Source organism: Opisthocomus hoazin, chromosome 1 (genome assembly GCF_030867145.1).
Source record: "Opisthocomus hoazin isolate bOpiHoa1 chromosome 1, bOpiHoa1.hap1, whole genome shotgun sequence".
Lineage (NCBI taxonomy): Eukaryota > Metazoa > Chordata > Aves > Opisthocomiformes > Opisthocomidae > Opisthocomus > Opisthocomus hoazin.
The window spans coordinates 46,109,759-46,126,883 of record NC_134414.1 but is presented as its reverse complement, the minus strand read 5'-3'; positions in this window follow the sequence as shown (position 1 = coordinate 46,126,883).

Genomic DNA, 17,125 nt, shown 5'->3' with positions numbered 1-17,125 from the left:
GTTGATCTACAATCTTTTAGTATCTTGATCATTAAAAATCTCCATTAACACTTCCTGAGTTAGGGAAAGAGATGTATATTAAGAGGGAACCAAAGTCAAGAACTAACAAAAATTTCCAGAATCAGGTCATGCTCTGGGCTATGCCCATCAGTGCCTTTTCAGTTCTTCAGATTATCCTCCTGACACTCAGAAAGCTCTCTGGTACGCTTAAAAGTGATACAGCATAGTAACCTGGCAACACTAATATGTTGTCTTAGATATATGCTACAAGTCAAACCTCCCAAAAAGAACTACTAAGACAAAATAAATGCACCCATGAGTGCTGAGGGAGCTGGTGGATGTCATTGCTGAGCCACTCTCCATCATCTTTGAGAGGTCCTGGAGGACAGGAGAGGTGCCCAAGGACTGGAGAAAGGCCATTTGTCACTCCAATCTTCAAAAAGGGCAAGAAGGAGGACCCAGGGAACTACAGGCCAGTCAGCCTCACCTCCATCCCGGGAAAGGTGATGGAGCAGCTTATCCTGAGGTCATCAACAAGCAAGTGGAGGGAAAGAAGGTTATCAGGAGTAGTCAGCATGGATTCAACAAGGGGAAATCATGCCTGACCAATCTAATAGCTTTCTACGATGACATGACTAGCTGGGTAGATGAGGGGAGAGGCATGGATGTTGTCTACCTCGACGTCAGCAAGGCTTTTGACACAGTCTCCCATGATATCCTCCTAGGGAAGTTCAGGAAGTGTGGGCTGGATAAGTGGTCAGTGAAGTGGATTGAGAACTGGCTGAATGGCAGAACTCAGAGGGTTGTCATCAGTGGCGCTGAGTCTAGTTGGAGGCCGGTAACTAGTGGTGTCCCCCAGGGGTCAGTACTGGGCCCAGTCTTGTTCAACTTCTTCATCAAAGACCTGGATGAAGAGTTAGAATGTACCCTCAGCAAGTTTGCTGATGACACCAAACTGGGAGGTGTGGTCAATACACCAGAAGGCTGTGCTGCCATTCACCGTGACCTGGATAGGCTGCAAAGCTGGGCAGAGAGGAACCTGATGAGGTACAACAAGGGCAAATGCAGGGTCCTGCACCTGGGGAGGAACAACCCCGTGCATCAGTACAGGCTTGGGGTGGACCTGCTGGAGAGCAGCTCTGTGGAGAAGGACCTGTGTGTCCTGGTGGACAACAGGTTGACCATGAGCCAGCAGTGTGCCCTGGCTGCCAAGAAAGCTAAAGAAATCCTGGGATGCATTAGGAAGAGTGTGGCCAGCACGTCAAGGCAGGTTCTCCTTCCCCTCTACACTGCCCTAGTGAGGCCCCATCTGGAGTACTGTGTCCAGTCCTGGGCTCCCCAATTCAAGAAAGATGAGGAGCTGCTGGAGACAGTCCAGCAGAGAGCTACAAGGATGGTGAGGGGACTGGAACGTCTCCTCTATGAGGAGAGGCTGAGGGAACTGGGCTTGTTCAGCCTGAAGAAGAGAAGGCTGCGAGGGGCCTAACATATATTTACAAATATCTTCAGGGTGGGTGTCAGGAGGATGGGGCCAGACTTTTCAGTGGTGCCCAGTGACAGGACACGGGGCAATGGGCACAAACTGAAGCATAGGAAGTTCCGGCTGAACATGAGGAAGAACTTCTTCCCTCTGAGGGTGACAGGGCACTGGAACAGGCTTCCCAGAGAGGTTGTGGAGTCTCCTTCTCTGGAGATATTCAAGACCCACCTGGACGTGGTCCTGTGCAGCCTACTGTATGTGACCCTGCTTCGTCAGGGGGGTTGGACTAGATGACCCACGGAGGTCCTTTCCAACCCCGAACATTCTGTGATTCTGTGATTCTGTGAAAATGAATCTTCAATTGTATCTGCCTGGTTCCAGCTCTTGAGATTGCTCCAGCACCCACTGGGGAAAAGCAAGAAGCAGTGATCTTTGTCATGGGCAGGCCTAGCTGAAAGCATTGACCTGGACTGTGTTGGCCCTGCTTTAATGGTTTAGGACTGCACAGGAAAAACACACAGAAGCACAGAAGAATGGTTAACAATATTATTTCCTTGTAACACACTTGGGGAGAGATCAGTGACAGTCACCCATGCAGCAATTGCTTTATTGGCTTAAGATACCGGGAAAGTCAAGAAGACTGGTCTGGGGCTATGTGAGAGGCCATTGATGGCTTATCCAAAATCAATAAATAGTTATATCATTAGCTTCTCGGAAGGGAAATTATCCATGGATGTCCAACACCATGCAGGAGTTTAAACTGAAGACTGCGAACAGCTGCATGTAGGGGCCAGGCTGAAAGCCAGCCCTCAGCTCCACTGAAAGGTCAGAGTGAGTGTCCTGTTCCCCCAGTCTTATGGTGCCATCTGGCATTCACTATACCTAATCTGCTTAGCAAGTAGATTTTAGACTTTTTGTTACTGGATAGTGTGGTTTGTTCATGTAGCCACTCAACTCTATGTTCCCCTGCAATGGCATGCTATTATTATATGTTGGTATGTAGCTTAAGAAATACTCCTGTACAGAAAGAGGCAATATGGAATTAAGTCAATAAAACTAATCAAAACTCCAACTGCATGGACACTCTCTGTAGAGATAGCCAAACACAACTTAGAGGCAGAGCAGTGTTCCCAGTTCCCAAAAAAAAGGTATTTATCATTATTGTAGCTGAGTCCTGGTGTTACTACCAGGAAGCTTGTCAGCACTTATGACTTCAAAGCAAGTCCCTGGTATAACTCCATTGTTGACAATAAGACCAGGACTGGATGATTACCACAGGTTTTTCTTCTTACCAATGAAACAAAGGTGAACAAGCATGATACAGGCTTTTCTTTAGAATCCTATGAATTTCTTTTAATCAGGTTTCTTCAAGAGAAGTTTGTCCCTGGGGGAAGCCAAACTATGTGGCAGGTGCTTTAATTCATAAATCTCACCATGCTTACTAGTACAATTTTTCACTATTCTCACCCTGACTTCTGACTACATTACTCCCTAGTTGCCCTTATCATGAACTCTAAATTTTGTTCATAACTCCTTAGTAACAAAAAACATCCCTAATCAACAACTAAATATGAAGTGGAGAGAGAATGAAATGTGAAAGGATAAAAAGTAGAAGCAACGCTTCAAAAATCTAGCTGAAGTTTGAAGCTGAGGGTTGACAGGCAGGTATAATTCAGAGTTCTGGTACTTACTTCATCAACTCGTAATAGCTGTAATTTCCTAATTATCTGCTCCAGTGCAATAATGAAACCTTTCAGTCTTTCACTTTTTCCTGCAAGAAAATAATTTCAGTATCTTCTATGCTACTGTTTTGCTTTACCTCAAGATTTGGAAGCGAAAGAACCTAGCAATATGTTATCCCTCACTAGGTAGCCATCCTGTGCGGTAATGTTCTTAAGTTTAGCATTTAACAACTTTTTTCCTTCTTTCTCTTCCCTTGTTTGGCAACTATCACAGCTTCTCCTGCAAATTTTCATTTAAAAGTTATTTTTACACCATGTGTTGTCTTACACTTTGGAGCCAATAAAGTTCCAAGTTTCTTTCTGCATGGTATATCAGCTTACAGTAAATGAAAACTCAGAAAGTTGTTTGCATCAATCTTGATAAAAAAAAGAAATTCGTCTTATCTGCCTGCATATACTGAATTAATCAGATTTGACTATTGAAAAGAAACTAAACAGAATGTAAGTAGAACGTGATAAGGTGAATCATAATAAGAAAAGGGAGAGAGGATTATTATGGGGGTAATAATGGGTGATATTTGATGGGGAGAAGTCTCTGAAAGTAGCTGAAGTTGTTCTTCCTGACCATAAACAAAGTCTCTAGATGCTTGTCCTGGGTTTCTCTGAGATGGGGTTAATTTTTACAAGTAGCTGGGAGGGTACACAGCCTGGACCGCTGACCCAAACTGGCCAAACAAACGGGACATTTGATACCATGCGACATCATGCTCAGGACTTGGAGGGGGGTGCTGGCTGGGGGAGGGTAATTGCTGCTCGGGAGCGTACTGGGCATTAGGCAGTGAGAAAATTGCACTCTATTTTCTTGCTTTTTATCTTCTTTTTATCAGTATTATTGTTGTTACTGCTCACTTCCTTTGCCCTCCTGTTAAACTGTCTTTATCCCTACCCATGAGTTTTGCCTCTTTATTCTGGTTCTCCTCCCCAGCCCAGCGGTGGGAGGAGCGAGAGAGAGACCATGTGGTTCGTTGTTGCTGGCCGGGGCTAAACCACAACAAGGCTGGAAGCAGATGACCCGGTAAGAAGGTCAGTAAGTCATAGCACATGTTGGGAAAGGGAGTTACAGAGCACAGACAAAGCAATCCACTTTCTAGATAACTGTGGGTTTAATTGCTATTGAGAAAATTTACAAATAATGGGAAAAGTACGTAAATTGTAGCTAGTATTCATACATATTAAGCTTTCTTCTTCTTCTTCTTCTTCTTCTTCTTCTTCTTCTTCTTCTTCTTCTTCTTCTTCTTCTTCTTCTTCTTCTTCTTTTTATTTTCTTTTATATTCCATGAACCTTGGGTGGACCACTAAAATAGATTTTGTTTGCAGGAGAGAGGGTTTTTTGCCATTCACAATCAACTACTAACATCAGTGTGAAAGAGTTCACAGATGCCAAGCTCTGCTATGCCTGTCATGTTAGTATCATCACGAAATACAGTGATCAGTGCAGAGACCCGGCCTACCAGTTCTGGAATGTCAGAGTGCTATCCAAAATAGGAATGAAAGGACGTAATACCTTTCCCAAAGGATTGTACTTTAAAGAAACTGAATGACTCTAAAGTTGTATCTGTACAGGAACTGGGATATGCTAATGGTAATTTCCTTGCTAGTACCACCTCAAATAGTACACTTGTCCCTGCCGTGATGAATAGTGACTGCCAAAATCAATACCCCTTTTCAGTCACTGACAAAAAGCTCTGCCTTGAGCCAGTTTGCAGAACAACGGACCAAGGAGGTCAGCAGCAATAAGCAGCTTAAAAACAACAGTGAGGAACTGAGTTTCTCCTCATGCTGTTCTGTAACTCTTTTCATGTCTATCTGACGTGATGGGTACATTTTAAAAATGCATAGGTAATTTAGAAACCACACAAAGGCTCCAGCTGACTTGGGTACCCAAGTATTCTCTCCCACTAGTAAGAACATGAGCCTCCTCATCACAGAACAATATGTTATTATTCCCTAACCAAAATTTTTACTATCCACAGTGACAAGAAAATTTAAAACACATGCAAGTCTACATAAGAGTTCTAATTGCTGTATTCATCAACAGATTAAAAAAAGAAATCTTTACCTCAAATATACAGGACCAAACAAACAAATAAAAAAGCCCAACACAACAAAACCACAACTGTTTTTAAAGAGAAATTGCAGTTTTTTATGTTATGCTTTACTCTGGCATTCTTTTTGTATTTTGCAGAGTAAAAATTATGAAGGATTACTTTATTCATGGAACAATATATGTTGCAAATGAAACATAAAAAGAATACCACTCTGTGGCAGATGAAGTTATAATGCTTGCAAATGCATTGCTACAGCCTAAGATTTTTGTTCCTATATCTTCATTTTACAGGCAAGGTTGATAATGACTGTGCATGTAATATATTTTATTTGGATTTGCAGCAAGCCTTTGATCAAGTTTTACATGACAGGCCATAGCTTAAAACTAGAAGCTTCAGAGATGCAGATTAAGACACAGAAAGGATAAAGAACTAGTTAAAAAATAGACTAGTGATTATGTGGTGGAAAAAAATAACTTACTATGGTTTTATCTGGATCAATGTTCAAGTCTGAAATTGTTAATGTCTGCGGAATATGTTAGATAAGTGATAACACCTAACTAACTGCCCATAAATGCAAGGATGACACAGAGTAAATTGAGAGGCAGATGGCAGATTTCCATGTGGGTGGTAGTGTGAGGAGAGCCTGGGGTACATCCCCCTCAAGAAGCATAGCCGTCTTTTCTCAAGGGTAATTTGGGTGGCACAGGCCCACTGCTGCACTCAGGGGTGCTAGCAAGTACATTGGGCATCCTCAGTTTATGGCTGAACAATGGATCATCGCTATGAAAAGCTGTTACCTCCATATGTGCTTAAACCATTCACTTTTCTGCTCACTTTTCTGTTTCATGACCTGTATCATTGACATGGCCACTAGTGCTGTCCCATATGCTCTGCCATGGAGCAAGGAATGAGATATGGGTATGTTATGTCACATCACTGAATTACCTCTCCTCGGTGAACATCCTTCAGTGAGCTGGATAAAGTCTGTTAGTTTACGTCACAGAAAAAAAATCAATAAAATTTTATCAAATTCTACAAGCCTTTAAAAATGCTTGTATTTGTTCTACACAAGTAAAACAGTTCTGAGTTTTTCACATTCATTTATGTGCATTGTTTCAATGCAAATTGAGTTCACAAATCCAAATGTAGAAATGTATATAAAAGTAGACCAATTTTACAGAGGTTTAGCTCTTTCAACTTTCATTGATTTCATCTGTAGGTACTTAGTTCTTGGGAAAAAAAAATAATTCTAGTGTAATATTTAGGTACTTAAGCACTATTCAAAAGAGCTTAACATAGCAACTCCAGCTTAAAAATCTGCACTACATCTCACAGGTATACTGTAGTTCAACACGACACATGTTTCAATTTTTCAGACATTAAATACTTTTAGGTCATATTCTGAGGGAAAAAATTACAACTTAAAGATGTTTGGGTTTACAACAGGACCTCAAGGCCTTACAGGAAAATATGTGCAAAGCTTAGGCAAAAGCTATTTCCTACCTGGAAAATGGAATAAAAATTAGCTAATGTGGTAGCACTGCAGTACTGATTAGACAGAGCAGTTGGGAAGGTGACTTGCATTTTTTGCTGGTTTTGGCTGGGATAGATGTTTATCTACCTTTCTATCTTTACAACTTCTTTAGGACTACACAATGTACTGACCTTACCATGCTGCCCTTTGAATTTTATACAGATGAAAGATGGGGAGAGATGAATGAGAAGGGAGAATGAAAGTTTTGATGTTCCTGATTTTGGGTAGAAAGACATTTTTAAAGTATCTGAATTTTTCTAATTTTTGTTGTCCCGCATCACTTCTGAAAACTTTTTCCTCACCATAGCAGGACTTTCCTCCATTGCTCTCCTGGAATTAACTAAATCACATTTGGTTTAGCACCTTCAGAGAGTTTTTATTTGTTGGTTTTCTTTTTAAGAAAGCATGTTAACTTAAAATTTTCTAGCCCAGCTAAATAATAAACTCAGGAATAAAGATTGACTACAAATCTTTGTAGGTGTCTGTCAATTTGTCAGACAAAAATATGTCCATGCATGCTATGTAGCTCATGCACAATGTCTCTCACCCAGCCAGGACGGTGTGCAGTCTGCTGCCTACAGAGAGCCTGTTCATTCACAGCAAAACTTATGTGCCCTGAAAATCTTACACATGTTGTCATGGGTAGACCTTGGCTGGCTGCCAGATGGCCACTCAGCTGCTCTCTCACTTCCACCTCCTTAACAGAACACAGGAAGTAAGTAAGATGAGGGAACTTGGGGGTCAAATTAAAGACAGGGAGATCACTTACCAATTACCATCATTGGCAAAATAGACATGACTTGAGGAAGATTAATGTATTGCCAACTAAAATACAGTCAGGTGGTGAGAAACAAAGACAAAAAAAAAAAAAAAGAGAACATCTAGTCCTCAGTCCCCTTTCTTCCCAGGCTCAACTTCACTCCTTCCTTCCCAAATCTTCTACTACCACCTGGAAGCATGCTGGGGGATAGGAAATGGGAGTGGTGGCTAGTTCATGGTCAGTTTTGTTTCTGCCACTCCTTCCTCTTCATGTTGTTCCCCTACTCCAGTGTGGGGTCTCTCCCGCAGGATACAGTCCTTCACAAACTTCTCCACTGTTGGTCCTTTCCATGGGCTGCAGTTCTTCAAGAACTGCTCCAGCACGGGTCCTTTTCATGGGATGTACTCCTTCAGGAGCTACTGCTCCAGCACAGGTACCCCAATGGTCAAGGTTCCTGCTAGAAAACTTGCTCCTACAGGGGCTCCTCACCATGGGGTGCAGCTCCTGCCAGGATCCTGCTCCTGTGTGGGCTCTCCATGGGCTGCAACTTCCTTCACGGGCACATCCACCTGCTCCGGCGTGGGGTCCTCCACAGGCTGCAGTGTAGCTATCTGTTCCAGTGTGGTCTTCCAGAGATTGCAAAGGGACAACCTGCATCGCCATGGTCTTCATGATGTGCTGCAGTGGAATCTCTGCTCCAGCATGTGGACCACCTCCTCCCCCTCCTTTTTCACTGACCTTGGTGTCTGCAGGGCTGCTTCTCACGCTTTTTTTGCTTCTCACTACCTGTGAGGCATTTTACTCTTTCTTAAGTACATTTTCCCTAAGACAACCCATCTTTGCTGAGGGGCTCAGCCGTGCCCTGTGGTCGGGTTGGTTGGAGCCGGCTGGAACCGGCTGTGTTCGGCATGGGGCAGCCCCGACCTCTCCTCACAGAGGCCACCCTGCAGCCCCTCACTGTCAGTGCCTGGGCACCTGCATACAGTGCACATGTTCATTACTCTTGCAGAATATCTTTACTGTATAGGCATAGTAACCCAACATATTTGTGGAGTTTTACCTTTGTTGTGTGCACAGACCATTTGTGTAATGATCACGTGTGAAGTAAAACTGAGCTGTACACATGTGATAGCTGACATTGCTGAACGCTTAAAATTCTCAGATGCTTCATGGGCCAGAACTTGGAGTGAGAAAGAGAGACCAAATTGTGAAACAATCAGTCTTCCTGTTCAAAGATCTGAACAGCAGAGTTCTTATTTCTGTATGAATAGTCCAACTTTGGCACACTTAAGTATTCCCTTTCTCTTCTGAGTTTTTCTTGTCAGGGCATATTCAGTTCCTCTTCTTGAACACCATAAAGTGTTGTCCTTATCTCCATATGCTTACTATTTTGTTAATTCACTAATGTGTGAATATTTACACATTTTGATATTTAATCCTACCTATTATGCATGATTGTTCATATAGACCTTGACTTAATCCAAATTACATCATCTCATAGTGAGTTTTATTCACTAACTAATATTTCCTCTGTACACGGTGAAATTTCTTCTTCATTGCTTTTTAGCCTATTGATTTTCAGTATTGCTGGTTGCTCATCAGTCCTTGCCTGTGAAAACAAATCATACTTAAGAAATTAGTTTACTTTTTCTTTTTTGTTATTGACTGTGTTCTTTTTAATTATCAGCCAAAACTGCGCTGTCTCACCATGTTTCTCAAATGCTTCTAGGTAAATTTCTTTCTGTCTTACAATACCTGCACTTCATGCAAGGGATAAGTTATGAATTCTCTTAGAGAAATATCCCCAATTCTACTGAAGTTAATTACTTTAGATAGGTTTTCTTAGAAATTGTTTTAGAGATTTCTTTTAATCACAGAGCAGATGTTTTCACCTCAGAGTTTTCACATGATCAATGACCTCAATGCTTTTAAAGCTAAAGGAACAGCAATATACAGAAAATTAACATTAGCTCACTTAGGCCCAGAGCCTACACTTACTTTATCGCAGAGAAGCCTGAGGTATTTTAATCATTCACATCATGGCTGACATTGCCCATTTTGCTTTTAAAAAAAAAAGATGAAACTGCAGAATGCATAATAGCACAGGCTACAGAATAGTGTTGTACTTTTCTACATACAGTAATTGGAACAGGATCTTCTTCAGAAAAGATATTGGGAGAACATTGTTAGAGATTTGATTAAAACTCTCCAACTCGATAGGATAAATTGCATCTTTTATCAAAACCAACAGAAATTATTAAACTTATTAGTGAAACCTCCCAATTGGAACAAAACACTTGTAGTCACTTAGCCACTTGAGCTTTCTGGATGGAAGTCCTCTGGGATATAATGTCAAAATTGCAGAGGTCAGAAAGAACTGAGAAGGGTAAAAACCAGAAAACAGACAAAAATGGAGGGAGGAGAAGGAAAGAAGCTCTCTAACTACCAGATTAAATGTAATTCTGAGAAAGGTCTACAAAGATTTTGGGGCATAGTGAGTGAAGGAAACATGCTTCAATAAGTTAGGAAATTGTCTCTTGTAATTTCATTTCTCTTGCTGTTCAGCGAGTCAACACTTTGCATGGGTCTTTGGAAATACAGACATTACTTGAAGAAAGCATTGGATCTACTCAACATGTTCTCCTCCTAACCATAATAACCTACAACCTCTCAAACCTTTAGGAGCCTCAAGTAAAAAGGGATAATATTACAATCAAAAAATTTTAATTATCAGGTGATATATTATGATTTGTTTTTGATTCTGCACAGCATTTATACGAGAAAACTGTCTTGCAGCCTTCATTTGGATTTTCGTTGGATTCCTTCCCCCGCCATATTTACAAAAGTTAATCCAATTAACACTAACAAGTTAAGATTAACATTTATTCAGGGACAACAAAAAAGAGTTCTGAAGTATAGACACATAAAGAGCAGAATGCATTTTTATCTCATCAGAATCAGTAATGGGTGAAGGACAACTAGAACTTCAAACCAAAGCACAAGAATTTTTCAGAAATTTGTCCAGCAAACTAAGCCCTTGTACTATGCCACCTGTCCCTCAGTCTTGCTCTCAGTCTAGAAGCCACTCAGGGGCTCCCTGAGTTACAGTAAGCTCTGTATCATCTCCTCTGAATCCCTACGAAAAGTCTTTCTTTCCTTCCTGTTGAGGAGCAGTCAGGCAACCATCCCATGCTTTTCTGATGTATCCATTATCTAGGAGAACTGCAGACTCTTACCTCAGGAACCATCACTTAGCCTCCTTTATGTCCTCTGTCACCCTGTCCTGAGCTGCAGACACCTCACCCTGGTGGGTGAATGCTTGGGCAGAGAGGGAGCAGGCAGAAAGCAGCACGCTCTCCAGATGTCTCCATCTGTCCCCAGAGTGCAGGTCTGTTACTTTCTGTGAGCTTGCCCCACACTTTATGAAGCAGTACCTGAACAAATCAGATATGCCCTTTCAAAACCACATACTTCTATAGTTTCATTAATATATTCCTAGAACTCTTGCTTGGAAATGAAGATACTTTGAAAGCTTGAAATAAACAGTTTTGTCTCTTGACTTCAGGAAATGCAGTTATACTACTGTAATCATGATATAAGAAAGCTCTTTTGTGTTGACAACCTATTGGCCAGATAGTTAATTAACAGTACATTACACCGAATCTTCCTTTTTTATGCTTTTGGAGTTTCACTTCACTGAAATTATAGGGTCTTGAGCCTAAGGATGGATAGTACAGGACAATCAGTACTCAGTGAAGTCTGTTTCAGCAAAGGTCTCCTACACGCTAACCCACAGAGAGCCATGGATAGTGAGGGAAAGTGTACAGGCAACGTTATTTTGTTTCTCATACTCAGCCTAATTACAGATATATAATGGGGTAGCAGACTCACTGGGTGCCAAGTGCACCTGCAGAGAACAGAGTCCATTACCAAAATTTGTCTCAGTTTAGTGAAATTTATGAAGTTGAGAGCAAAATGACAGAAGTCATAGCTTTGAGAAGAGATGCACAAGACTGGAATGCATTTCCCGATAATAAATAATTATGTTAATAAATATTTAAAAAATGAAATATCAAAGCCTGAATATTTTAAAGTAGCATTTGATAAGTATAAAAAAGAACAAAAGACTTAATCCTGGTTAGATGCATCTCTTACTGAGTTATTGCATTCAGGTTACAGAATGCTTGAATTCCCACCAGTTACACACAAAATCTTGTTATGGGCAAGAGGAACGTACCATATATGCAAACCTGAGAATTTACTGTGAGTCTCATTAAAGCCTTAACGGTGTCATCGTGTCATCAAAGAACTATTACTCCAGTTACATTGATTTTAACAGTTCTAGGCCAAATCATATGCAGGTAGAATGATGTATACACAAACTCTGTAGTATCTACCCCTTTCTCTGGCATTATGCTCAGCTGTCTATTGCTCCTCTGCATCCTATGGTCAATGGCTCCAGGTCTCGGGTGTTTGAGGTGGCAAGTCATCAGTATACCAAGTCCTTTGATGGAAGAAGTATGATGCTAACGTTAATAGTTTCTTCCTCCTCACTCTAGGTGATTTTTATACATATATTGTCACATTTTACATCTCTCTTTCACCTGCAAGTCCACTATACATCTGAATTTACTGTAAATGATGTGATTTACATATAATGGATATTTGCTCACTCTTTTTTTTGTCACCTGTATAACTGTTTTTTCCCAGCTCCCGAGGTTGCATTCCTTTGAAAACCAGTAGCTGAACACTGATGAGCTGTTTAAAGACTCTGGAGTCTGCTTTCACCTTGTGCCTGAATTTTCCAGGCCTTTGTGATCACCCTATGTCTCTATTCCCCCTTGTATTCTAGGTCTGTAGCCTGTCAAAGACAATTGCAATAATGCATTTACTGGGTTACAATGATATAGATTTGCAATACAGGAATTTCTGATCCAATTTCACATTGCATAAGAATCTATTAGTCCACAAAAATAGTACAGTACTTTGTCTAAAAGACAAATATTGAATTGTTTTGGCAGTGATTAAATAACATATTGACACTTCCAATTTCAGCATTTTTTTTCGCGTAGCTGACTCTGATAGCTAAATATTTTTTAGCTGGAAATTTTAACCTGTTAATAGAGAATTAAAAGGACTTATGTCAATGATATTCCATATAGCTGTCAAATAAACATCTCAACACTGAATGCTATTTTCTATTTCCTGATAACCATCATATTTTTAGTGATTTTATTTAGTTCCTCGCAAGTGTAGATATCCTATGATAAATTAATTTACTTAAAATTTCTAAGATCTATTACCCTTGTTATGTTTGCTCTTTCTTAGTTAGCTTTCATGCCACTTTAATTGCCAATATTTAAATACATATAAATTTTAAAATAAATATTTTATTCATAAAATCTCAAATTCAGTAGGTGAACAACAAATACAGTGTGTTTTATTCAATACTCTTATTTTGTACCATCTTTATGCTAACGTCCTTTTATCAATCACAACTACTTTTCAAGAGACAAAATTAGTTATTGGCTAAATATGATCTTTCACACTGAATTAATGAAGATGGTCGCTCTATCTGCTGTGGTTAGACAATGACATTGAGCACCAGAGTGGCACTGTAAAGTGGTAATTGTTGTGTAACCAGAAGTTAATTAATGAAGTCTCAAGATAAAACAAAAGAATCCTTATTTTGCAAATCACCGTCAATACTACTTCAACAGCTCTACATTAGGCTTTCAAAAATGGATGCACTTTCAGAAATTATTTTTTTTTAATCACTTTGCCATGGTGATAAAGAAAATCTTCAAGATTACAGTCGTTGGTTCAGAATATAATGGAGCCTCTGAAATAAGAAAGTCAATACTTATTAGATAAAGAGATGACAGAAAGGAGAGGAAAAGCAAGAAGCTAAAGATAAAGGAAAAAAGAGGAGGTTGCTTGTTGAGCCTCATGACCTTATTTGCTACTCTTAATATGCTACAAATTGTGCCAATCACAGAAAAAAACAGGGGGAAAAGTCCTTTTAAATTCCATTCTTCAGCACAGCGATTGGATATTGTTGGGTTTTTGTTTCCTGCACCTGTTTTCAGCACTTATATTTTTCCCCTCAGGGTAATACTTAAAAATGCAACTCGGTGTAACTAAACTGGGAAAAAAAAACCCTGATTATACATCTGTAAGTTATTATTTCTGACATGTATGCAAACAGCTAACTAGTGCTGTGTGCCCTTCATTCAGCTTGTATTATTTCCTTGACAAGCAGCACCAAAATTACTTGGGAAGAGTGAAATGCAGCCTTGAACTAGTCTCAGAGCCTATTAAATATTTAATAAGTAATAAAAATCCATCAAAGGATGGACTTTACCTTACCTGTGACAGCTGGAGGCAAGAATTGTTTTACAACTTGGGCTGAAAAGTGATTCGCTATGAAAATGACATGAGCATAAGAGGCAGGAAAGAGGTAAAACTATCTTATTACTAGCATTTAAATGTAGAGTAATCAACAAATAGCTTACCTCTTGGCTTTCACATTTATTATTATGGGGCCCCAGGAGCTAACAGCTATGACTGCAGACATAGTTATCTGCACTTATCTGTGTGTATGAGTATGAGTTGAGTAACATGGAAGGCTTTGATCCAGTTTCAGCTGCAATTTCATCTTTCCTGCTCATGCTACCAACTATTTAGACATCATAACATCTGAAAAGTTTTAGTGCTGTTACCTTGCACATAATTAAGAAGGAATATGTAGTTCAGTGCTACTTCTGGTCAAATATACATACATTCAGCATTGTATATAACTACCCTTATCCTAAATAAGAAGCTTGTCTTTCAGTGAATGTGATGAACTTGGAGGTTCTTTCCCATACTTCCCTAACTTGTATAAATCTAGTTCAATTCTAAGAGCTACCTATTGCTTTTGTATCATTGGAAACTGTTCCTTCAAATATTTTGTCTGGAGGGGGTAAAAACTGGAGAAGAGATGAAAGTTCCAAATAAATTATCAACTTCAAAGTAGCCTGAAGTAGGGGAACGAGTGGCTAAAACCTGCATCTGTGCTGAAAAAGCCCTGAAAATGCATAAGATACCCAGGTGAAACAGTGCTTCGCCCAAGGTCTCTGAACATCAAGCACCAGTGCAGAACAACACCTTATGTCATATGATCACAGATCCCATTGCAGTTGTTGCCTCTTTTTTTCCCATTAATCAGACAAAGGATAATTTCATAAGCAAGAAAATTTAGAACTCTGACATTCTGTATATAATTAAGTGTGTGGGAGACAGGGTTTCAAACAGTGAAATAAAAAAAAAAGGTGTAACAAGATTTTTGAATGTCATAACTCTTCAGAGATGGTAGAAGTCGTTTATCTCTGATAAGTGACAAGAATTGACCAAGTACTAGAAAAGGATCTGAGAGTTTCTTGAGTTAAAATTAACTTTTAACTAAGTAGCTAGAAATTCATCAAGCAAATTAAATTATAATCAATAATTAAATATATAGAGAGTACAGGAATATTCTGACAAGACTGAAAATTCTACTTTAATCCAATAAAAGGCACTTAATATTAACTAAATGCACAGTTCAGAGCTCAGGAGCATCAGCAGTAGACCAATTTTATAAAAATGAGTACAGGTTAAGACAATATGTGTCAAAAAAAATGAAAAAAAAACCTGTCAATTGGATCCATTTGTAAACAGCTAAAGTGAGCACTATGGAGAAAAAAGGACAACAGCAGCACCTCTAGCACAGATGAATTGTTTTATGAAGCAGTGGACAATTAAATGCAGGTGAACTATCACACTAAAGCAACCAAAATATTTACTTATTTAAAATGAGATAAAGGTGCACAGACTACTGTTATAGGAGAAGCAGAATTAACACTAAAGTACAAGTAATGAAAGGTGAAATGTAAAATTCCAAACTTCCAGTTGTGTGCTTATTACCATTAAATATACATATGAGAAAGATGTATGAAGAAAAAACTAGGAAAAAAAGGATGTTGTTGGGCTAAAACTGCATCCAGCCAGATCAAACAAATGATTGATTTTCATATTTGGTTCTGTAAAGTTCGTATTTTAAACACATATTCGAGAATCATGTTCCTTGCAGAAGCGACATGTCTCCAAGGAAGTATTAGAGCTATAAAGGCAATCCAAAATATCTTTTCCATGAGTCTGTTGGAGCCTGAGAATAAGAAAAACAAAATATCAGAGTGTATATCTGATCATGCAAACGTCTCCAGTTGTTAGGCGCCCCACTTCAGTATGAAAATAGAAATTCCAGCCTGCTTCTGATTTGAATCCAGAACCTGGGATAGATCACTGTTCAGAACTAACACATAATTCAGAAGACAAAATGTAGAAAAAAATCATAGCCACCAACAGGAGCATTCAGGCAAGAGGAGTTTGGTCTCTGTGCCTACTAACTTTTATTAATTTTCTTAGTCGGTCAGCAAATGAAATAGGTTCTGACGTTTTAGGTTGCCTAGACTAATCTCTTTTTTTGGTTGAAATGTATTAGAGAGACAAAAAAAGTAGTTAACTGGAAGATCTGGGAAGGTGACAGTGATGCCAAACATGGGGTAAAGAGTGGCCTTTTTTTGCCATCACAGTTAGAGCTAGAAAAAGTTGTAAACCTCTGGCTTGGGGAAGGACTGAGTACAGCCTAGCCAGGTATACATGCAGCAAAATCTTTGTTAAGAACCCTGAGAGTTCAGTAAATGTCACAGAATCACAGAAACAAAGAATAGTAGGGGTTGGAAGGGACCTCTGTGAGTCATCTAGTCCAACCCTCCTGCTGAAGCAGGGTCACCTACAGCAGGCTGCACAGGACCTTGTCCATACTGGTCTTGAATATCTCCAGAGAAGGAGACTCCACAACCTCCCTGGGCAGCCTGTTCCAGTGCTCCGTCACCCTCAGAGGGAAGAAGTTCTTCCTCATGTTCAGACGGAATTTCCTGTGCCTCAGTTTGTGCCCATTGCCCCTTGTCCTGTCACTGGGCACCAACGAAAAGAGCTTGGTCCCATCGTCCTGACATCCACCATTCAGATATTTATAAGCATTTATTAGGTCCCCTCTCAGCCTTCTCTTCTTCAGGCTGAACAAGCCCAGCTCCCTCAGCCTCTCCTCGTAGGGGAGATGTTCCAGTCCCCTCATCATCCTTGTAGCCCTCCGCTGGATTCTCTCCAGTAGCTCCTCATCTTTCTTGAACTGGGGAGCCCAGAACTGGACACAGTACTCCAGATGGGGCCTCACCAGGGCAGTGTAGAGGGGAAGGAGAACCTCCCTCGTCCTGCTGGCCACACTCTTCTTGATGCACCCCAGGATTCCATTGGCTTCCTTGGCAGCCAGGGCACACTGCTGGCTCATGGTTAACCTGTCGTCCACCAGGAAACCCAGGTCCCTCTCCGCAGGACCCTGCATTTGCCTTTGTTGAAGCTCATCAGGTTCCTCTCTGCCCAACTTTCCAGCCTATCCAGGTCACGCTGAATGGCAGCACAGCCTTTCGGTATGTCTACCACACCTCCCAGTTTGGTGTCATCAGCAAACTTGCTGAGGGT